Below are 25,312 nucleotides of genomic sequence, written 5' to 3'. Positions count from 1 at the left end.
GCTACTCCATGGAGTGTCCCGGCGCTCAGAATAAGACCCTATAACAGACCAGAGTGTAGTAGCGCGCACTTGTGTATGCACGTCAAGTAGGTCACGTGACGTGCCGCGCCCGCGCAGGGCTACGCGGCTGCGTAAGGGTTTGGCGCGTAAGACGGTTAAGCGGCAGTTGAGGCGCGGCGCTCTTCAGAGGTAGACGTGTTTTAATAAAGACGGTTAGACTCTACCTGATTGCAGCCTCATCATTGCTGGGTATGACAGAGAACATTACAATGGCGACGAGGATGGGATCGACTATCCCTACTCCGCAGTGAACCGACGACAACCAAGCAACCACCCTGAAGAGCGCGGCAGGGCCGAACAACCTTAAGCTCCTCCAGAGTCCAGAACAGCGGGAAGCGAGGAAGACACGTAGAGCAGCGAGCCACGTGGTATCGTCCACCAGCCAAGGAACGAGCTGGATACCTTGGTGAAGAGCGAGGGGGCTGATACAGGTGGTCCCCAGAACCACGCGTACAAAGCAGAACGAGATAGTGCCCCAGGAAGCCCCAAGGGCCAAACGAGCCATCAGCCCGCGATCAAGAGTGAAAGGATGAGCATCCAAACTGGATATGCGACAGCGCCGGTGCAATTCCTGCCCAGGCCAGGAGAGCCACTAATGAAGTGGGACGATTGGAGAGAGTACATCGACAACTTCATTGGCGTGCTAGAGGACGAGAGCGAAGAGACGTTCAAACCATCAAGGAAAAAACGCATCCTGCTGTTGAACCTAGGCCCGGAAGGTTTGAGAGTGTACAAAAGCCTGGTGCCGAAGCAAAGGAACAGCACGGACGATGATGTTTACGCCCACGCAATTGAGGACCTGAATGAACACTTTAGACCGGCGGTGTGTGTGTCTGTGGACAGGTTCAATTTTAATCAAAGGAAACAGCGGCCTGGAGAGACGGTAGAGGAGTACGTGGCGGCGCTAAAACGGCTGGCGGCCGCATGCAAGTACGACAACTGGGAGGAGGAGTTCATAAAGGACCAAGTGATAATGCACACCACGTGCACTTCCGTACAAGACAAGTTGTGGGCCAGTGGAGAAACCACCCTGAAGGATGTAATGGTCATCGTCAAAAGAGCAGAGCTGGCGAGGAGATGTGCGGATGCAACTAAGAAGGAGACGGCGACCGGCACTATGGTGAACAAGATTGATGAAGACGTGACCCGTAAGGACCAATCAACAAAAAAGTCAATGGAAAAGAATGGCGCCAAGTGGAGCAGTAATGGCGGGCCCCCAGGAAGGCACGCGGGCACCAACCGGAAACCATGCTACTGGTGCGGAAACTGGACGCATGAGGCGCACAATAGAAAATGTCCGGCGTTCCGGGCCAAATGCACGTACTGTGGTATGATTGGACACTTCGAGAAGGTGTGCAGAAAGAAAGCCTCCAAGAACACGGTGAGACTCATCAGCCAGGATAGCGACACGCAGTAAGATACACCAGAGGAGGAAGTAGCCACGGTGCTGGGCATATACGATCAGGTACTGGGAGCGGATGTACAAGTCATGAGTGTGAACGGACAAAGATCTATGAAGCCGGTGTTGGAGATGACTATAGGAGGAGTCACGATTAGCGTAATAGCGGACACCGGTTCGCCGTATACCATTGTCCAGAGGGCTGTGTGGGAGGAGAAGTTTGCACCACGACTAGGCCCGGAACTGGAGAGGCTAGATATCCGCCCAGTCACATACAACGGAGACCGCATACCAATGGCGGGATTCCGGCCACTGAAGTTCGAATTCCGAGGCCGATTGGCCTACTGCAAGCTCTACATAGCGGAAAAGGGACCATCCGTGTTGGGGTGGCTGGACCAGGGTGACCTGGGCATCAAGTTGGATCCCGGGGGTGTGGAGCAGATTTTATTAACAGAACATGAAGAGTGGCCTGACCAAGACAGATGGAGGAAGACATTCCCCAAGGTGTTCGGGGGCACGGTGGGGAAGCTTGAGAAGTTTGCACATAGAATCATCCTGAAGGACAAGGCAGTACCCGTGGCCCACCGAGTCAGAAATATCCCCATTGCAGTACGCGAGGCCGTGCGAGAGGAGCTCCAAGAGCTGGAGAAGAAAGGGATCATTCAACCCATCACATGTGCGGAATGGCTATCGCCACTCGTGGTGGTCAAGAAGCCCAATGGGAAGGTCCGGCTGTGCGTGGACCTCAGGGAGCTGAACAAGAATATTGTTGTAGAAAGATTTCCCCTGCCAAGAATAGAAGAGATGCTGGCCAGCACCCGAGGCATCAAATGGTATTCCACCATCGACCTGACCTCCGCCTACCACCAAATTGCCCTGCATCCGGAGAGCCGCCATCTCACGTCGTTTATCACCCCGTTCGGTTGTTACCAGTTCTCCGTATGCCATTCGGGCTAGCGTCTGCAGCGGCAGTGTTCCAAAAATTGATGCACCAGCTGTTCCATAATAACACCGGCGTCCAGTACTTTCAAGACGACATCTTGATAATGGGCCGAGACAAACTGGATCATGACGCAAAGCTGGGAAAGGTGCTGCGGATTTTGGAGGGAAAAGGTCTCACCGCGGAATGGTCAAAGTGCCGCATTGGAATGTCGCCAGTGACATATCTGGGACATGAAATAGGCGTGGAAGGAGTGACCCCCAAGACGGAAAACGTCAAGGCGATCCGTGAAGCACCTCCTCCAATCAGCAAAGAGGAAGTAAGATCATTTCTCGGCATGGCCGAGTACTACGGAAAATGTGTGCAACATTTCGCCTCCAGGACCCATCACGTGAGGCAACTTACGAAGGAAAACACTGAGTTCCGATGGTCAGCAGAGACACAGAGTGAGTTCGATGATGTCAAGAAAGCGATCACAGAAGCCATTCCCCTTCAGGGGTATGACCCCCTAGGCAGAACGGTTCTAACCACGGATGCCAGCGACAAAGGCTTGGGAGCAGTCCTGATGCAGGACAGAGGGCAAGGACAGATGGAAACTATAAGCTTTGCCTCGTGCACGCTGTCGGACACTGAGAAAAGATACAGCGTAATAGAGAAGGAGATGCTGGCAGTAGTGTGGGCCACCGCGAGGTTCAGGCAATTTCTGTGGGGCACACAGTTCCTATTGAGAACAGACCACAAACCCCTGCTCAAGGTGCTGACGTCAATTGGGCACGCCGAAGCCACACCAAGAATATCAAAGATGTCGTTGAAGCTACTAGAGTTCCGGTACGACGTAGAACATGTGCCAGGGAACAGGAATCGTGTAGCAGACTATCTAAGCAGAGCTGCTGCGATGGAATCCAGTGGTGAGAACACGGCAGGAGCAGAGGAATGGGTGGCACTCACAGAGGACCAGGAGGTTTCTATCAGCCTCACAGAATGGGAAAAGGCATATAACGAGGACGCAGCGTTGAAGGAAGTAAAGAAGTTTGTGACGCCACGATGGCCCGAGAAGAAAGCGCTGATAAGGGAACTCAGACCCTACTATGAGGTTAGAGAGGAGCTATCGATAGGAGACAGGGGAGTGTTTGTACACAGGGGCGAGAGAGTGATACCACCCGCCGACCTCGTAGACCGGTTACTGGACACACTCCACGAGGGACACCTTGGGATCTGCAAATTGAGGCTGAGAACCAGGCAAAATTACCGGTGGCCGGGAATGGACTTGAGAGCAGAAAGACATGTCAGGAACTGCACCAGGTGTCAAGGAGCGGATAAGACCTTAAAACTCCTCCGACCTGAGATGGGCAAGTTTGAGATACCAAAGAACCCTTGGGAAGAACTGAGCGTGGATATACTGGGCCCGGTTCTGGACATACAAGGAGTGCAAAAGTACGTGTGTGTCATGGTGGACAGGTACTCGAAATGGCCAGAGATAATGATAAGAGAGACCATGGACACAGACGCAATTATCAAGTTCCTAGCAGACACGTTCGTGAGGGAAGGCATCCCCAAGGTGGTGCTTAGTGACAATGGGCCCCAGTTCAAATCAGAGAAATGGAACAGATTCATGAAAAGGAATGGCATAGGAGCCAAGCACACAGCGATTTACCACCCAGCCGGCAACGGCTTAGTGGAACGTTTCAACAGGGTGGTGATGGTGTCAATCCAAGCTGCCATAGCCGAGGACAAAGACTGGGAGGCAGAGATTTGGCACATGATCTGGGCGTACAGGATAACGCCTACCAGTACAGGATACAGCCCATTCCAAATACTCAGAGGCAGAGAACCTTTCACACAGGACAATCGAGTGTGGAAAGAGAAAACAATCACCAGCGAATGGTCGCCCGCGGTGGTGCGAGCCAACCTTGAGAAAGCCCAAGCAACCTACACTAAACATTATGATCACAGACGGAATGTACGGGACACTGGATTAGAGGAAGGAGAGTGGGTGCGAGTGAGGTTGGCTAATGCGCAGAGAAAAGGAGAGAGCAAGTACAGCAAGCCCATGCAAGTGAAAGAAGTAAGGGGCAGGGCGGCTTTACTGAGTGATGGCAACGTCTGGTCGCAAGACCGCATGGCAAGATGTAACAAAGTTTTGAACTGGAATCAGAGGACCACGGACTGGGAGGAAGAAGGAACAGAGTTGGAAGAGCAGGAGGCTCCGGAAGGAGCACTTGAGGAGGATGGAGAAAGCGCACAAGAACTAGAGACAAGGGAGCATGAGCTGGAGTGGATGGCCCGAGGAAGTCGGAGAGAAGGAGAAGCAGGCGCGGCCGCGCAGAAGTCGGAAGAAAGTAATGAATGTGAGAATAGCAGCACCCCGGTAAGACTGACTCGAAGTGGCAGGGTGGTGGTTAAACCAGCAAAGTACAAAGACTATGAACTGAACTGTGGACAATGAGGAACTGTCTCCATGTTGGGAAAAAGGGGGAGATATGTAGTAGCGCGCACTTGTGTATGCACGTCACGTAGGTCACGTGACGTGCCGCGCCCGCGCAGGGCTACGCGGCTGCGTAAGGGCTTGGCGCGTAAGACCGTTAAGCGGCAGTTGAGGCGCGAAGCTCTTCAGAGGTAGACGTGTTTTAATAAAGACGGTTAGACTCTACCTGATTGCAGCGTCATCATTGCTGGGTATGACAGAGAACATTACACAGAGGAACAACAGAAACTAAGACAAGTCAAGCTGAGATTGAAAAAGCCATGTTTTTAGTTTCTTTCTGAAAGGGAGGAGCTCCTGAACTTGTCTTAAAGAAAGGGGCAGGCTATTCCATAGCCGGGAAGCCACCAGTTGAAAAGATCTGCCACCCACCCGGGAGTGCAGAAACTTGGACGTAGACGTCAACATCTGTGCAGACTTGTAGCTAGCCCCCAAGCCTGACACAAGGACCACGAGCTGCCAGCTGAACTTTGTGCAGTCTGGAGTGGCTGAAAATTCCACCCCTATCTGTTTGAGAGCCTTTCTTTCACACATGCACGACTGTCACCTACATACGTCTAGAAGTGACAGAGAAGCCACCCACTGTGCTGTACTAAAACACGAACACATAACAGTTATCTCAGCACGCAGTTACAATACTTACTAGGGACCAGCTAACCCACTAGGTACAGAAGGAACAACAATATGGGCTTGTTTTTACTTATCGACTTGGAGAAGATGAAAGGCTATGCTGGCCCCATCGTATTCAATCATGTGACACACAGGTGAACTAGGATTCTAGCAGCAGGTGCATTTCCCTCAAAGTATCTCAGCATAAAGACATGACTGGAAGACCTGCTCACACCTGACAGGCGCATCTTCAGATATCTGCAGCAAAGGGGTGGGAGCATTTAATGGGGCGCTGCATGTTTTGGGGTAACAGATAAACATTTGTCCTCAAAGGAATAATTTATATTTTTTTTCAAAAAAATTAATAATGTCAACATACGTGATCAATCATTCATACGAGGCAAGGTAGATACAGTTTCTTATTGTTTTTTATTCTCTTTTCTATTTCCAACAACTTAATTTGTTAGAAAATTGTTCATCAGAATTTCAGCTTGGCAACAAAAAATACTACAACAGTTTATAATTTTTGTGTAGTAAACAACACCTCATGCTAAACACATGGGTCCAACAAAGTACCATGTGAGAGACAATTACGGTGATAGGCGTCGACGTTTCGGTCCCGTATTATCGAGGCGTGAGGAAGTCTAGGATTGCAGCTCCCGTACATTTAGTGTATGAAAGCATCTCGTTTAAATCGATTTGTTTTGTCAACCTATTGGCAGGACATTGTCACAAAGTCTGTTTTGGAAAGTCTTTTTGATCAGTAAATCCTCGCATCCACCGGCTGGTGGTGCTTGATTTAATTGTGCAACTGGTCCTGAGGATGGTCCTGTGGAAGTAATTACTGGAGAAGGACCGAAACGTCGACGCCTATCACCGTCTTGCTGATATTGATATAATTGTCATTAGGCTCCTTGTCTTAACTCATCTCTCCATCACTTCTGAAACACAAGGCTGCACCATATTTACCATATTTACAAGGATATGGTGCAGCCCTGTGTTTCCCCTGCGATGGTGCTAAGTTTAGAAACTTAGCGCCAACACAGGCACCCTTGCACCTCAGTACAAGGGTGTCTGCGTGGAGGGCAGGATTGTTTATGTGTAGGAAGGTGACCCTTTCTACACATAAACAAACCTAGAATGCCATGTCACTTTCATGTTTGCTGTTCTATGCAGCACACATGAATGTGACAAAATGGCATTTTCTAAAAAGGTTTGTTTGTGTACAGGAAGTGACACCTTCCTGTATATAAACAAATCATGGCGTTTTGCTTTTTCCATGTGTGCTGCACAAGGCAGCACACATGGAGAAAGCAAAAACGAGGAGAAATAATGTATTTTTCCTCGTTTCGCCAATTTAAGACTAGGTCTTGTCTTAATTTTGGCGTTGCCTCCTATGTACACAACCCTTAGGGGCCAGCGTCAAATACAATGGGTGTTGCAGTCGAGCACCCACCACAACACCCACTGCACGCCCCTTTCATGCAAACCATAGCGTGAAAGGGGGCCTTATTTACAAGGCAGCGTTAAGCCAAGTTAAGAGGCTTAACGCTGCCTTGTACATAAGGCGCAGCCCCTATCGCCACCACAATGTCTGTTAAAGTGACGTTGTGGTGGCGATAGGGGCTTGTGCATATGCCCTAGAGTTGTTTGCAAAAATCACAGGGGATTGATTCTGTTTAGGTAATCAGAGGCAGGAATCAGAATAGATATTATTAAGTATACAAAGCCTCTGACACCATGGATCACACAGGTTATTTTTTGTTCAAGTCCTATTTATTGACAATGAACGCTCATATATTAGCACATTATTTTGGGATTCAAAAGGGTACACATTGGGTGTGAACAGCTCAGCTTTGAATATCTCCTTATGACAAAAAGTACATTCACTATTTACAACAAATAACTTGTTAGCTACTAGGTAAATCAACGTGAGGAAAACACAGTGACAAAATTACAGTGAAAAAATTAATGAGTTCAAATAACAACAATCCACAAAAAAGAAAAGTGAGTTCGTGTATCAACAAAATCTTATTTACAATTGATATTTCAGGGTCCTACTATGAATCTAAGGGAGATTATATTAGTATCCCAGGGGAATGTTATCAATTTGTCCCTCAAAGGGAAAAGTTAGTTGTCCTGTATCTTGCCAGGGACAGTCATGTATTCAAAAGTATTAGATGCCTAATTGTGAGATGCGTCTCTCACTATATGTCCCAATTATTTAGTTAGATCATATGGCATATGTCTCTCCTGGCACTGGAGTTGAGCCTACGCGTTTCGACCTTGATAAAAATCTTAACAGGATGGGAAGTTTGGGCAGGTCTTCATCAGGGCTCGCAGTAGGTGTTGAGGAACATCATGTTACACCTACGGGAGAATTTTTAAGGAGCATGTTTTAGTGGTTGGGTATGGAATATGGGACCAGTTACAGTGCTTATAAGTAATATTTACAATTATTTGCAAATGTTAATTATTTAGATTGAAGATCACGTACCCAAGTGTGGGAAAATCGGTACTGCATTCAATGAGTACAGTTGAGTAACAGGAGGCGAGGTTTCTCACACGCCGGTGTGGTGAGGCTGTGTGTCCGCAGTCTTTAGTTACTGTGGAGAGAAGCAGGGAAATGGGTTCAGAGCTTCGTGTAGATCAAATAGGTCCTGTGAGCTTCTCTGGGTTCTAAGTTTTGTGCCTATGTCATAATGCATACGAAAAAGTGGCATTTGCCAGTCTCAATTGGTGTTAAGCTAGCATGAGGCATATGCGCTTTGTTATTAATTACAGGGTTACGGTTAGCCATGCTTTGTCTGTGGTGTGCCAGGGCGTCTCGTACCTGGGGGAGTCTGGAGGATTCTTTAGTAGTGCCACGGCGTCGTCGTTGCGGGACAGTTTCTCCGCAAGGTAGAGGAGCAAGGGTGCATCACATTCCCGGCGTCTCCTCTCAAGAGCGTGTTGCTTCTCTCTCCGCTACCGCTGTAGTGAATTTACACAGCGTTCAGAAGGCTTAGGTTCTTACGTCTTGGTCGGGGATGAAAGCGGAGCTCTCATAGGCGTGTTCGCCGGCTTTGGTGTCTCAGCGCTACTGATAGGACGGCGTGATCGCGTCATGTGCACATGCGCTTGTTGCTAGGAGATCAGAGTTGTTTGCATACACATCATGCAGCAGTCTCTGCCCAGCCTGGCTCCAAAGCAAAGCATGTTTAGTCACTGTTTAGCCGGCTTGTGGCACCCGTATTCATACTGTCTGCACGGCTCCCTTTTCTGGTGCCACTGCCTCTCCACATGCTTTCCAGTTTTTCAAGAGCGCCCTTGTATCCTAAGGCATTTGAAAGGCGAGTGGGAACGAAGGGCAGACTTTGTACTGACTGTAGATAGCTCCAGTACTTTGTCCCCAGGGCCAGCGGTTGGCTTATTTCCAGATTATCTGTGCATTCGTTTTGTACCATGAACTCTATGAGCCACAGTGCCCTTTAACCATATGTGTACAGTCTATGTGTGCACAGCAGAGAAAGTCACACCAAATAAAGCCTTGCTTTGGGCCTGATATTTATAGACCATTACAGTGGGTGCTGTATCTGTCCATCATATCGGGGTGTCTCCCAAGCGAGCAATGCTGGCTCTGCATGGTATTGGAGAGGAGGCGAGCAGCCTCGGCAGGGTCACCCAAGGAATGAAGGAAGGACCCTGTAAATCTCTGTAAATCCCCAGGGCAGGAAGGGGGGACTCATCTTGCCGCGCTGTTAATATATTTGGAGGGCGCTTACATTTTTATTCGAGTCAGTCTGATTTGCGCATGGTGATGCTCCAGCTTGTCCACTCAGCCCAAACGTCTGAGTGTTTATTAAGATCGCTCACAGCAAGGACACATGACAGACATCCCTCTCAGGACTCAGTCCAATCACGCAGCACCTGAATTGCTTTCCCCGGCTCTACCGTGCCACACACGCCTGCACACCGCAGGGTTGCATTTCATAGTTTGAAGTAAGGATACCATCCAGGGCAGGAATGTTGCATTACGTCACAGGGACACACAGCAGGAACAAATAGACCGCCTACGCCTATGAGACTGCCTAAATAGCAGCGCTCAGGGGACAGTTGAGGCGCACGAAATGTGTGACTGTGCATTTCAGTGCGGTGATGCGGGTCACCGCACTAAAATGTGTTAGTCTAAAGCCTGTTGTATGGTACTCGGCAGGCCTGGAGACGCCGAACCAGAGGGTAGTTTGAACACCAGGGGCCTCATTTATGAAGGCCTTGCGCCACTAGTGCGTCACTTTTTCCCATGTTAAAAGTGGCGCACCGGCGGCGCAAGGCCTTCATAAATAAGGCCCCAGGATAGCCCAACTTCTAGAGGAGGAACCAGTGGACATTCCTGACGATGGAGGAACCAACAAGTGGCCAACGCTCAACAGAGCCTCGCTGGGTCACCTATGCTCTTAGCCACGCACCTGGAGGAGCGTGGCTAACACAGGGGCGTGATCGTCTTGGGGATTGGGTATGTGGGAGAGTGGTATACGGGCGGTAAGAGCACCGCTAATGGAAACAAACCCTGGAGGGCCGTCTGACCGTTAATAAAGGGTTACAGCTTAAAGGAACCAGCTCTATTTTGCACTGGTATATCCAGAGGAAACTCTCAATGCTAACCTCCAAAGAATTGGGTCTACGAGGACCACAAGGAGTAAATCACTTACAGATGACCGAAAGGAATCACCGCAAGACGCTGCACAAAAGGGCTCGATAAGGCACTTTCTGAGGAAAAAGGATACCTCCAACATTAACTAAGACCAGGGGGGAACCCCTGGCGCTCTACCCCATGGCCTAAGTATGGAACGAGACAGCAGTTTCAAAGAGCTCGGTAGATCACCGCCAGAGCATTCTTGCGGAGAGGGACTAGTCCTGAGCAATGAACCCAGTGGACAGAAGGAAAGGGACGGTGCGGTGCCGCCCGAGGCCTCCCCGACCTAACACAGCCCAAAGGTCCAACCATGTGCCCAACTCCTCCTCAAATCTCAGCTATGAAGGGAGACGTTACACCCACCAAGCCACACAAATCATTTTCAATCAAGGACGTACCAACTTTAACGACAAAAGCATAAATTCATCGGGCCACAGCCTGCGGCCCAGATTCCCAGAACATGGAAACTGAATCAAACCACACAAACACATGGCCACACTCAGCCATCGAGGAACCAGACTCCCCAGTGGGAGGGGATCTAACAGCCTAATTTATCCTGAATATGGGTCAGAAAATTGAAAGAACCCTTGAATTAACCCCAAATCTGCGGATGGCTATAACACCCCCAGAGGGCGTCAATGTAAAAACTGGCAACAAACCCTGCAACGTAAGTATGGACGCAGACTGGGAGAAAGAGTCCCCCATCAGGGATGAGCTATACCACTAACATAGCCCTTCTATGGCAGTCATCAAAAATACAAGTTCAAATAGATCTCCTTCAAGCCATCGCAGCCCGGCTAGTCAACATAAGTTCCAGAGTGGATGAATTAGACAACAAGCTCCACCAGTACATGACTTTTGGTCTGGCGACGGCGCCTGCTGTTGCTCAACCCTCATGGAGAAATGGGCCTCCCTCCCTGAGATCCTAACGAATATAGTAGAAACAGTAAAAGGATGCGGGGAGACATTTAGTACATCCACCACAGATCACATGGTGCTAACAAACCGCAACCACCTGGAGGAAAGACAACAAGTGGGATGGCTAGCGGGCTCGGGCTCCAAAAGGGCCAAAAGGACATTCTAGGGTAATCAAGGGGCACAGAGGAGAAGACGAGGCTCGGGCACTAGACTTGCAGGAACACATCCCCTGTGCAGTTTAAGCACAAGTTAGCACTCCATCGAGGCGAGCAAAAAAGAAGCTGAGGAAACAACGGAAAAAAACGAAGATAAGAGGGAGACAACAGCAGTTGATGAAGAGTGCAACCCCGCCCCGCATGAAAATACCAATCCACCTCAGCCTTACCCAATTTTCATTGCCAAAAGCTGGAGTAAAAAGGAGGCCCAGGCCTGTCATCTTCTGGTTGAAGAGCAAATGCAACCGACCTCCCCGACCTCCTGCACTGGGATGGCCCAAAAACCCTTAACAAGGCCTGACCACCCCAGCGGCCATGATCCAGCAGTCAGACTAAGCTCGGCAGCACACGAGGCAAGCCCCCAAGCAGAGATTCCCACAATAGCCCTAGAACAGATGGATCCGTCCCCACTTCAACTAGAATCTGGACAAGAGTCGGATACCGTGGTCAACCAAGGTCATAGCAAGTGGTCCCAAGCAAGACAGCCTAGGATCAAATTAGGAAGGCAAAGCACAGCGTTAAGGCCGGCAGAGAGACCCCAATCCACGGCCCACCAACAGTGGTCCATGAGGTACTCCTCATTCCTAGGTATCACAGCACTGGACAGCATGACATCTCGAACAGGTGTAATATACTCCGCCTCTTTAAACACCTGCCCACCCTAGATCAAATACAAACAGGCGACATAGAATGGGTGAAATTCCTGAGTACAAAGGGGGACACACATGGCGACTCATCAGTGATGGGATTAAACCACAAAAAAACAAGCCATTGTGAACAACTCCACACAACTTTCAGAGTGGGGCATCGGCGTTCAGATGGTAGCACATACAAAATACCCATATGTCCTGGCACCAGACAACAGGGAAAAAGCAACATGTTACAAACTTGGCTCGAAGAAAAACAGGAAGGTTATTTGTCTTCGGCGCTCTCACTCATTAAAGGTCTGGGAAACCATTGTGGAAGGCCTACAAGCTAAGCTCAGGAAACCCCAGTCACATCCCCCCCAGGCCTAATGGGCAACTAAGAAGAGGCACGACAGGGCTAAACAAAGACATACAGGACAGCAAGCGACTCCTGTGCAAGGCCCTCTGCTGTGGAAAGTCAGCCCAATTTACAACCGATGCCCAGGCTGCTAGCGCAAGACGCCACTTAGTTCCCATTCTGAATAGTTACCAAATAAAGAGACGGGCGCTGGAAGCAGGATCATAAGAACAGAGTTTTATTTCTCATGAGGAGAGCCTGTCATTTCGGACACGAAACACAGTGTCTTTCGGGAGGTGCTCTAACAAGTTCTCTGAGACATCGCCTTTTATACCTTACAAACATTCCTTATTACAATAACAACATTGTGAAACAAGGAAAAGACATCCCCGACCCTCGTGTCAATCCCACCCCCACATGCATCCACAATAGAGGTCCTCAACCTGCTGATAAGAGGAGGGGGCTATCACGCAGCTGAGTGTTCCGCCGATTCTTAGGATGTGTGCGCCTGATCGTATCCCAGGGGGTGGGGAGGCCAGGATCAATAGTTGGGCCCTTTGAAGAGGAGCGACTCCACACAATAGGGGGCAGTAAACTGTATCTCCCGGCTTAGGCGATGGCCTCGGACCTGTGTGGACAATCGGACTCGGTGGAAGGGGTCATCAAAGGAGAGGTATTCATGCCGCGTGGACAATCAAGCGCAGAGGGAGAGTTTACCAACAGAGGGGTATTCATAAAAGGAAAGGAGGTGTTGGTCGGGTGCGAGCGTGACTCCCAAGGACAGAGTCGCACAGAGAGAGAGGTCTTATGACCCGTGCATGAGAGAGCGGGGGCAGTCAGGTACAGCTGGGGGGGTTATGTCAGCTGAGGCGAAGGATGCTTCTTCGAGAGGAAATGGGGGGTTTGCGTGGGTCAAGCAGGAGGGTTGCTTTTCAGAACAGGGTTGCGCAGAGGGAGAGGGTTTTATGGTCTATGCATGTGAGAGGGGGGGGGGTGTTCAAATACGCGCAGGAGGGAAGCCGGGATTCCAATGAGCGGGCAAAAAGGCCATGGTGCCTAAAATGGCTGTCATGTACATATGGGCACGGGCTTTTACTGGCGGAATGATGCGGTCAATGTTTCACGGTATTCATGGTGCTTACAGGGAGGCGAATGGGAAAAGGCAAATGAACGCCGCTTAGGTACATTAATTTTGCTAATTTCCACAGTCGCCGCTTTTACCATAAGCGAGTTCATTTCCTAATTGATGGGTGTACATATAAACATGTGTGGTTGATGAAAATTTGTCAATACTAGCAGATTGCATATAACCATGAGCAGTCGATGTGATTGACAGAATGCAATACATAGAAATTTATATTTGTTGGGTTACTACAAGCCTAGGGTGCAGCTTACTACACGGTATAAATGCTTCTGACTTTCTAAAAAAATGGTATCAATATACAGCTCTAAAGGTGACCGGCAAACATTTGGAAAACAATACCAAGTGGTTGAGGGAGGAATTCAGTCCAATATATCTTCGTCACAGTGTCTTTTTAGCAGTGAGCCATCACTGGTAGGCTCTCGTTCGTATCTTTTTGTTGGCGCTGTTGAGCACCGGCGGTGGAGCTATAGGTCCAGCTCGGATCTATCCTTACGCGTTGCAGGGTGCGGTCAGTCCTCTGCTGTTAGACCACAGTCCTGTTCCCTAACCAATCCTTTTGGTGGTGCCTTATGCTCGGCACCTATATTTCCGTGGCAAACCCCATTTCCACCTAAATGCTGTTCTTCCTTTCGGCAAAAAGTCATGTGGAAGAGAGGGGGTGTTGTTCAATGGTCGATGGAGGAGAGGGCGGAGTGGGGTCATATTTCTTGGGACACACCAAAGGGACCAAGGGAGGAAAAGGGAAACGAGCGGGTAAGCCCATCAATCGGGCCCAAAAAGGGGGGGGGGGCAAAGGCTTCAGGCACACGTGGATTAGCAAACAGGGGGCTTCAAGGCAGCCCTCCAACTTTTCATTTTCCACGTTTGCTGTCTCGTCCCGTATCTTGTTGCTCTGCAGCTCCACCTTTGGTCGAGGTCACATGTGTCTCAAGATCTGCAGCCAGGCTGTACGTCACGTCCGACCCTTCTCCTCCGGTGATCGTATATCTTTGAATGGGTACAAAACAAGCTTTAGAGAACTGACAGGAGAAGACATTTATGCATGTGAATTCCGCCCTCAATCCTACGCACTTGGGTGTTACGTTCATCGGTCACAGTCAGAAGTCTATTACCATGCAGTGTATATGTCGGCATTCCTACTGGGTTCATGCCAAGTTTATTCATCGTCTATTCATGACATATATGGAGAGAAATCAGACTCCTATCAACTGCGCATTTCATCAAACTCAACATTTCGGAACCTTCAGTGGTGACTCGTCTTTCTAACCCGAGCCTTAACAGTCTAACATTTCCCTTCAGAACTAGCTAACCCTTTAAAACAGGGCGGGGGTGCTATCATCGAGGGAGGGGGGGGTAAACAGACTTTCATCGAGGAGCGACAGTTAATCAAGGTCATCAGCTATACTTTGGAGGTAGCTGATATGGAGCAGGGGTCAATGGGAGAAGCGGGGACGCTTTGGGCATTCGCGCTTGAGTACATAAGGGTGGGGCAACCTGGACATTGGGGATCAATCTGGGCATTGGGGATTGTATTTCTAACGAACTGAAGAATAGGAAGCCATTGACATATAGTCCCCCTATAAAAAGGGCCAGATTAGGGGATATCAGTCGTCTTACCTGTCCTTTCTTTCTTAGCCAATTCAAGTTCAATTATTTTGCAGAAAGGAGAGGAAGTAATATGGCAAGTCACAATCGTTTTAGTTTCTGTCAATTTTGCTGAACACCTTTGCTTTCAAAAAAAGGACCCAATTAGACTGGTGCCGACGGGGCACAATATTACCATACAAAAAGGGAGAGGGAACAGGGGGAGCTCTCATGGAGAATGAGAGTCGTCCGCAACCTAAACGAGCCATTCGGTACACGTATGACATGTAGGGAGGTTGGGAGAGAGAGAGACAGGGAGATAGAGAGGGAGAGAGAGAGAGAGAGAGAGACGTGTACGGTAATAGGTCATTTAGTGCGCTTACAACACAGAACGGTAGGGGTCAGGTAACACGGAAACACAAACAGAGGGAAGACATAAATCCATACATTACATACACACAAACTCAGTCAAAGGAAGACAGTACATGTATTACATACAAAAAAAGATTCACGACAAAACATAAAACAGTTATTGGCCAAAAAGATCTCTTTCTGCATGCTGCGCATCTTTAGTATCCTATTTATCTACGTGCTGAGTTCTTTTTACCTTTTCCTCCTTTTCCTCTCGTTTGCTATCTTTGCGAATATTCTCGGTTGCTAATACTTACACCTCGGTCAGTTGGTTAGGAATTAACCTGGTTGGGCTACTGCCCACGGGGACACTCACTCAGTTTCACAAGCGGAGGTTCCTGGCTTCATCCACGCTGTAGCCTATCAGCCCAGCAGCGCACCGGTCTCCCAGCCCACCTCTTGCCGCACCCGCTCCGCGGGTGCCGCTTCGCTGGTGGGCGTTGGTAGAGGCAGCACCTTGGAGGAGCAACTTAGGACACAGGCGGCAAGGCGGTAAGGGGCGCGAGGAACCAGCGGGGCTGCGAGCGTGCGGGGACTTCATTTCCCAGAAGTCCCTGCAAGACCGACGGAGAGCTTCCGGTCCGCTCTCCCTGCTGGCCCGCCCCCCGCCCATCACAGGCTGTTAAAAGTGTTCCTCCCCTACTATCCTGTGGGACACTTACTCAGTTTCACAAGCGGAGGTTCCTGGCTTCATCCACGCTGTAGCCTATCAGCCCAGCAGCGCACCGGTCTCCCAGCCCACCTCTCGACGCACCCGCTCCGCGGGTGCCGCTTCGCTGGTGGGCGTTGGTAGAGGCAGCACCTTGGAGGAGCAACTTAGGACATAGGCGTCAAGGCGGTAAGGGGCGCGAGGAACCAGCGGGGCTGCGAGCGTGCGGGGACTTCATTTCCCAGAAGTCCCTGCAAGACCGATGGAGAGCTTCCGGTCCGCTCTCCCTGCTGGCCCGCCCCCCGCCCATCACAGGCTGTTAAAAGTGTTCCTCCCCTACTATCCTGTGGGACACTTACTCAGTTTCACAAGCGGAGGTTCCTGGCTTCATCCACGCTGTAGCCTATCAGCCCAGCAGCGCACCGGTCTCCCAGCCCACCTCTCGCCGCACCCGCTCCGCGGGTGCCGCTTCGCTGGTGGGCATTGGTAGAGGCAGCACCTTGGAGGAGCAACTTAGGACACAGGCGGCAAGGCGGTAAGGGGCGCGAGGAACCAGCGGGGCTGCGAGCGTGCGGGGACTTCATTTCCCAGAAGTCCCTGCAAGACCGACGGAGAGCTTCCGGTCCGCTCTCCCTGCTGGCCGCCCCCCGCCCATCACAGGCTGTTAAAAGTGTTCCTCCCCTACTATCCTGTGGGACACTTACTCAGTTTCACAAGCGGAGGTTCCTGGCTTCATCCACGCTGTAGCCTATCAGCCCATCAGCGCACCGGTCTCCCAGCCCACATCTCGCCGCACCCGCTCCGCGGGTGCCGCTTCGCTGGTGGGCGTTGGTAGAGGCAGCACCTTGGAGGAGCAACTTAGGACACAGGCGGCAAGGCGGTAAGAGGCGCGAGGAACCAGCGGGGCTGCGAGCGTGCGGGGACTTCATTTCCCAGAAGTCCCTGCAAGACCGACGGAGAGCTTCCGGTCCGCTCTCCCTGCTGGCCCGCCCCCCGCCCATCACAGGCTGTTAAAAGTGTTCCTCCCCTACTATCCTGTGGGACACTTACTCAGTTTCACAAGCGGAGGTTCCTGGCTTCATCCACGCTGTAGCCTATCAGCCCAGCAGCGCACCGGTCTCCCAGCCCACCTCTCGCCGCACCCGCTCCGCGGGTGCCGCTTCGCTGGTGGGCGTTGGTAGAGGCAGCACCTTGAAGGAGCAACTTAGGACACTGGCGGCAAGGCGGTAAGGGGCGCGAGGAACCAGCGGGGCTGCGAGCGTGCGGGGACTTCATTTCCCAGAAGTCCCTGCAAGACCGACGGAGAGCTTCCGGTCCGCTTTCCCTGCTGGCCCGCCCCCCGCCCATCACAGGCTGTTAAAAGTGTTCCTCCCCTACTATCCTGTGGGACACTTACTCAGTTTCACAAGCGGAGGTTCCTGGCTTCATCCACGCTGTAGCCTATCAGCCCAGCAGCGCACCGGTCTCCCAGCCCACCTCTCGCCGCACCCGCTCCGCGGGTGCCGCTTCGCTGGTGGGCGTTGGTAGAGGCAGCACCTTGGAGGAGCAACTTAGGACACAGACGGCAAGGCGGTAAGGGGCGCGAGGAACCAGCGGGGCTGCGAGCGTGCGGGGACTTCATTTCCCAGAAGTCCCTGCAAGACCGACGGAGAGCTTCCGGTCCGCTCTCCCTGCTGGCCCGCCCCCCGCCCTTTCCGCCTCCTACATAATAACATCTCACTCCCGCAGCGCGGGACGCAGCCCGGGCAAAGACTGGGCAAAGACAGGGCCGTTTGAGGCCGTTCGAGGATGGCAGAGGACGGCCCCGGCCCAGTCCCCCAGCATTTTTTTTCTCTCTGTCACATGTAAGGAAGGCAGCCCAGTGACACTCATCTTACTTTTCTACACAGAGTGGCCAGCCACAGGATTCACCGTTAAACTCCTGAGAGGCCCACTTTGAAGCTCCTGACTCAAATCACATATGACCACTATGCGTCCCAAAACTAGAAGCAACACAAAAAAAGCTACGGCCGTGGCACAAGTGACCGGCCCCATAGATCTCTTCATATCCCGGGTCAACGAAACCATCGATAAGAGCATAATCCTGTTGGAAAAAAGAGTCTCCCTGGACCTTATGCACGCAAAACGCTCTTCTCTGGGTTCTCTTGCAACCGCAAGCTCCCCTGCTCACCAGGCCGTCAACAACTGTTCTTTACCCTTACCCCTAACTATTGTCCCCACACTGACCGTCCCGAATGCTGTAGACTTATCTGTGACCCAATCAGACTCCGATTTGTCATACGTTGACCTCGAGGCTACCCCAGACTTAGAAGCATGCCAATCACTAACTGACAAACCAGAGCAGAGTGTAGCTAGTCATCCCACTCTACCTGACACAGAAATGACTTTAGAACCGATAGAAGCAACGAAAGACACCTCCACTTCCACCAAGGCCATGCCCAATATTAAGGAAAAACCCAAAGCAAAAGTCAAGAATCATAACTTGATTTCACCCACCCCTAACTCCGCGGCAGGTATACCCTGCTGGGTGGAAAACATGGTAATAGACCTTAAATCAGACCTCGAAGCCACAATAGCGGCACAAATTAAACCTTTAATATCAAAGCTAGATAGACTTACGTCATTAATTAATTCAAAATGTGGTAGTAGGATAAGCGGGAATGGCCCCGCGCAAATGCATGGGGTAAAAGAAATACTTCCCAAAAAAACACCCTGCACCAAACATGCAACAGGCACATCGATCAAGCCTAATACTCCACCACCTAGCAAGGCATCAGCTATACAGCTTCTAACCCAAAAAGGGAGTAAATCAGATGCTTCCCCAGTCACCCCTATTGCGGTAGGTTCTGCCTCTGCAACTCAGGCAGCCCCGAAAGCTTCTGCAGGTCCAACCAAAACAAAAAACCGACAAGCTAAAGGCACTAATGGGAACATTACTATTCCAGCAGTGTCTCCCCTCCTAGAGAAACCTCAAGAATCTAAGACGAAGCAGTCTCGCCCCAAAATAATCAACTTCCCGCCGGAAGCTTCCCCCTTCGTGGTGGTCTTAACAGCTGTACCACCACTGAAGGAGGGTATAAGAGAAACTTTCGCAGAGCTAAGGAATAAATGTGCCCAGTGGCTCCAACTGCATAAACCCTTACCTGCTTACATCAGGGGTGAGATCTTTTCTGTACGTAGAGGAGACTGGGTGGGCAGGAATACGAAGACCATAGCGGGTGACGTTATTACCATCAAATTTAGGGAGATAGGGGCAGCAAACTATATCTGCAACACACCCAGCAGTGGACCTGCCACCCAAATAAACCCTCTTCCCTTGTGCTATTTCCTACCAACACCCTCACAACAAAATTTTCCCTGTTCCACTTTTCCGGTAAATAGAGGGCTCATACACCCCTCAGAATACATTACGTACCAATGCCAGCAGCCTCCGCATACTCCGCGATTCCCACAAATACCACAACATACAACCTTCCAGTGGCAACCACCCCCTCAACTTCCCCAACCTTTACATCACTTTTCCCAGCAGTGGCAGCAACCACCTCAACCCACACAACACATCACCCACCAATGGCAGCAACCGTGGCAAGGACGGCCCCCCCCCTTTCAATCCATTAGGTCCCAATCACCGAGGCAGAGAACGGGACGAATGGAGAGCACAAGTACAGTGTAGAAATTACAGTGATCCCCCACGTTGGGATGGCTGGAATGGTCTTCCCCTAGCAAACAAGTATAGCGCCCTAGAGTGCGTTGACTGACCATCACAGCTAGAAGAACAGTCTCTAAATAGCACCGACTCACTGGGATCCTCGGATTCTCCTCTAACCCCTCCAGACCGAGAGATTCCTGGTGAATCACAAACAGTCAAAACCTCTAGGGACAATCCAACAACCCTAAGCCTGATCTCCTGGAATATTGCATGGTTAAGGACAAAAGTGGAGGATGGGACAATTAAGTACCACGCGCACAGTCATCAAATAATCTGCTTACAGGAGACGTGGTCACAACAAGAACACCATTTACAGGGGTACAAGACATACTTCTCCCCCGCGACGTCAGGACAGAAGGGTAGACCAAAGGGAGGACTATGCATCTATTTAGCCAATACAATTCAAAACATCAAAACAAAGGTCATCGAACTGGACCATAATTTTCAGATCCTTGGTCTCTCCCTACCGAAAAAAGAGTCAATAGTCATTACTAACTTCTACAATAACCTGGACGAACCAGAGTTTCAGAGAGTCCTAACTCACCTCCACGAAAAACTAACCACTCTTAGAACGAAACAAGGAGAAAGAGGCCCGGAATCTATAATATGGGTAGGCAACTTCAACCTCCACGCCTGTACCCAACCAAAACAAAAATGTCCTGGCATGGTGACAGAGGAAGGTCTTTCTCTTATCCACTTCTCGCATAACAACATGGGCAGATTAATGAACGATCTCCTATCAGATCTGGACCTCCAAGTAGTAAACACCTTGGACCATGGAGGTAACTCGCTAGCACCGACCTACATAGGAAGAGGTTACAGTACCACGGTTGACTTCATAATAATATCAGCAACCTTAGAACCAAGAGCAAAAAACTTCGAAGTCAAACCGAATTCCCAAAGCGATCACGCAATACTAAAATTGGAAGTGACAACAAACCATCAACAATGCCCTCCTATGACAATAGCCAACGCACTGACCCAGGAAAACATAAGCATGGACAAACTAAATGGGTACTCAATAAAGTGGGGGAAGATAAACCCAGAGGAACTCACTAAAAAGCTGATAAAGTCAGTCTACCCCCAAATTAAAATTTGTCTGGACATATCAACAGAAGACGAGGAGCTCCTTAACAACTTCGCCCAAATTATGGATAAATTAAAGGTTCTACTTACAGCAAAACAAAAAGCTGGACTACCCCGACTAAAAGGCTGGTTCAATCAAGAGTGTACCAAGGCTCATACAAAGCTGAAACTAGCCCTAAACAAAGACGAAAGGGATCCTCGTACTATAGCCATCCTAAGAAGCGAATACCACAAAACCAGAAAAAAGAGAAAAGAGGAACTCAAGCAAGCACTTTGGAACGAACTCCATACCAGTGCACAAGACAAAAACCCCCAAGCCTTCTGGAGAATTATAAGAACTCCCTTCTTGGTTGATGACACGCGCCCAAAAATCGAAGTCGCAATAGACGCTGCAGAATGAGTATCTCATTTCACAAAATTTTTTCAAAAATCATCCTCTGATCAAGAAACGGAAGAGGAAAAAGAAATATCTCCACCATACCCTATAGACATAAACTTCGAAATTTCTGAGATCCTTCTGGCACTGAACTCAACCAAAAAAGGAAAAGCTCCAGGCCCAGACGGAGTCCCGGCTGACTTTTTTAAACACAAAACAGAACTTTGGGCACCGATTATAACAAGGGTGTGCACTGCAACGGCAAAAAAAGGAATCTTGGAGTCATGGACAAGGTCTATTATGGTGCCGATATTCAAGAAAGGCAACCGCCAGGACCCTGCTTGCTACCGCCCAATTTCTTTGTTGGATTCACTGGGGAAGATGGCAGGCAGAGTGATCCTAGAAAGACTTCAGGATTGGGTGGAGGAGAGAGGTATACTATCTGACCTACAATTCGGTTTTAGAGAAGGCCTAGGAACCGTGGAACAAGCCCTGAACCTTTCGGTCATTTTTGGAAAATACGTGCAAGCCAAAAAAGAAAAACTTTACATGATCTACGTGGACTTGTCCGCGGCTTTTGATTGCGTCTCCCATACTAAACTATGGTCCCTTTTAGCCCAAATGGGGGTAGATGCGCCACTCTTGAACTTTTTAAGGGAACTCTATTCTAATCCTTCCGCAAGAGTTCGTTTTGGCACAAAGGGGGAACTGACAGCGTCATTTAGAGTGGAGCGTGGGGTCAGACAAGGATGCGTCCTGGCACCCTTCCTTTTCTCCCTCTACACTAACAACTTGGAGGTAGAGCTTTTGAAGGGTGCCCGGGATCTCCTGCAGGCTAAACATCGCCCGATCCCCGCTCTGCTCTACGCGGACGACGCCGTCCTCCTGGCACGAACCCCTTGTGAACTCCAAAAATCTCTCAACAGATACTCTCAGTTCATGAGAACCCTAGACCTTCACATAAACGTGAAAAAGACTTTCGTGATGAAGGCTGGGGTCGGGAGAAAACATCAAAAAACCATTTTCCTTGATACCCAAAAAATAGACTCCACAACTGAATATTGTTACCTGGGAGTCACAATAGATAACAAACTCTCCTGGAAAAAGGCAGTGGAAGCCAGGAAACACTGCTTTAAAAGAGCATTAGCTGCATTGGTGACATTCACACAAAAACTGGGAAAACGTCCGCCCATGGAGCTGCTGACTATATATAAAGCCAAATGCCAATCGACAGCCCTATATGGCGCAGGATTATGGGGTCATATGGATGTTACTTCTCTGCAAATTGCAGAAAATAACTTTTTTAGATTTCTCCTATCAGCCCCTAAGCGAGCTTCGACCTACGCCTGCCACACAGAATTGGGCGTTCCACATATCGAAGATCTTGCGAAAATACAACCGCTACTCCTATGGCGCCGCATCTGGGCTTCAGAAAAAAATGACCTTACAAAGACGATACTGGCAGATGCAATGTCCCTGGACTATGCTCTAAAAATTAAATGGCTAGCCTATATCCGGAACTTCTTCATCGACCTCGGAGTAGAACAATACTACTCAAATCCAGAAAAAATTGGAGAACTCACAAAAAACAACTTAAAAACACGAGCCTTGGGCCATCTGGAAAATCTGAGATTACAATCAGAAGCAGGGAAACAGTCCGTCCAACATGCAATAACGGTCCAATCCACCTTTTTAATTCAGCCCTACTTAACTCTCAATATTGGTACCTTTGACCGCTACCTCCTGATAAGATTCAGACTAAACATATTCCACAAGCTGGTAGCTTTTCCAACCCCAAACGTCTGGGACTCAAATCCACCTCTTTGTCCCTGTGACGGAAAATCAACACAAACTACCCTCCATACCGTCTTGTTCTGTAAATTTTATCAGGAACACCGCAAAGTCTGGTTACTGACTCTCCTAAAAACTTGGGGTCTTAGACAATGTCGACCAGCCATGCTGAGCCTGCAGCTTTTGGACACTGAAGCCACATGCTACCACGTTCTTAACTTTTTGAAATGTATATACAGACACAGAAAAAATCTCTAAAATAACTGTATTGCACAAATCATTCAATCTCTTTTTAACTTCCATGTTACTTGTAAATAGATTGTAATGCAGATTTTTACTATGTACTGCTTTTATGGATCTCTAAAAAATCCGAATAAAGTTCATTATTATTATTATTATTATTATTATTATTATTACTGCCCACGGTTGGATCTTGAACCACTTTTTTTTTTTTGCTTCTTCTTTTGGCGAGAAGTTCTCCAGGCTGAGGCAACGGAGGGCATTAATCGGGAGAACAGTCGGACAGCTTAGTTATATCTATAAGGGTGCGAGAAGGAGGTGGTACACGTTTTTAAACATTAACAACATTCCTAGTCTTCCAGACGGGTGGTGATTAGGTAAACCTTACCCCGGAACTTTCCTTGTCCTTTCCCTATCTAGTCAAACGTCATAGTTGCACTATCTGGCATGCTGGTTCGAGTCAAATTCTGTCATACAGTACTAACCCGTCAAGTTTCTATGTCAGTCCATCCTCCCAGTCGCTACGTTCTAAGGAGGAACAGTCATATCTAAGTCTACGTCTTTCAAGGCTCGTCAGCATAAGTACTATGCTCAGATCCCCTTTTTCCCCTTCTGTCAGTCGTTCGGTCATCGCTCTTCCATACTTCAGCCGATGTTCCGGCGCGACCTGCAGAAGGGAGGAGAAAGAAGGGGGGGGGGGGCAGCATTCAAAACACATCAGCGCGCAATAATCCGAAAATGTTTTTACCTACCACATACTCGACCCATCTCCACGGGGTGCATTCTCTACCATCTCGGCGTTTAAGCCGAGAGGGACCAGTATTGTTAGATAGATAATCATCGATGGTCTGCGTATCTACATGAATCACTTGATCGTGGCCTTTTAGGTCATGTGCAAGGGTGGTGGTCAGGTGGCATTTCTTCGGTATCGTTTAAGGGCGTCTAAAACACTTTTCCGGCTGCCTGTGACACATAATGTAGCTGCTAAGTATCAGGCCTTTTTAACCTTCAACCTTAATCATGCTGCATGTATTTTACTTATATCGGTGACAGTAGCCATACATTTCGAAACTCACCAATCCAAACGCTACGATTATATTTGCGTGTTCAAGAAACCCTTTAATAAAAATGTTGGCGCACAAATACGGGCCTACAACCCAATGGGCCGGCTACGGAGCAGACTGGAACTGTGCATAAGAGGAACGAAGTCGGTGGCCATTTATTTCATAATATAAGGTGCAGCAGTGTAATAAAATCGTATCGAAATTCATTGGGAGCAAGCATCATAAATGTCGAAATTCGAACTTCCAACAACCATTGGTTTCAAACTTTACATCATTTCATTGTCCAACTATTCACTCAATACCTATCGTGCATCAATCCATTGAAAAAATTACGTAACTAGTATTCATCTTATGCTGAATTCATTGTTGAAATACATGATCAATACCCATCTCATATCTGTTCATTGTCCCAATAAATAATCAATACACATCTTACATCGCTTTCTTTTCCAAACACATAATCAATATCCATTTTATCTATTTTCATTGTCCAAAAACTGCATACATATCTTGGCACATCAAGGCTGAGCAATCAGGGTGCAACAAGGAGTTGAAAGATTCATTTTGTATCGGCGCCATTTTGGGCGAGGTCAGGCAAGTCCCAGTATAGTCAAATTGTCTCTACTGACTCGTGGTTGGACCAGAACCTTCTTTTGGCAGTTCAAAAAGTTTTTCGTAATAGGGTAACAGACTAGCGATATGAGCCATCAGTCAAAAAGTGGGGAGGGAGGCAACAATCTTTCCTACCGGGTCATTCTGGTGTTCCACCGGAACTGAACAAATCTGTATCTTTGCAGGATTTTTAGTCATTTCCAAACTGAGGCTGGCGCCGGCAGGAGTGCGCCGACGTCGCGTGGCTCCATCGGAGGACGGGGGCGGGGGGCGCCTCGTGGAGAGGTCGGCCCCCCCGGCTCTTTTAGAATCTTCAAGGTCGAGGAGCACAGGGCGTGTGCCAGTCCCGGGCAAGAACCCACCT

The 25,312-nt window shown here is 49.3% G+C and overlaps 1 protein-coding gene across 1 annotated transcript in view; it reads right to left on the bottom strand.

Annotated features, from left to right (window-relative positions):
* The window catches only part of LOC147726031 (N-acetyltransferase 8F1-like), a 427,392-nt gene that overhangs the window by 20,031 nt on the left and 382,049 nt on the right, over positions 1-25,312 (bottom strand). The gene's annotated exons all lie outside the window — the stretch shown is intronic.

The sequence above is a fragment of the Lissotriton vulgaris genome, chromosome 3_1 (assembly GCF_964263255.1).
Source record: "Lissotriton vulgaris chromosome 3_1, aLisVul1.2, whole genome shotgun sequence".
Lineage (NCBI taxonomy): Eukaryota > Metazoa > Chordata > Amphibia > Caudata > Salamandridae > Lissotriton > Lissotriton vulgaris.
Note: the sequence above shows the minus strand (reverse complement) of the source record. Positions and strands in the feature narration are given on the sequence as shown.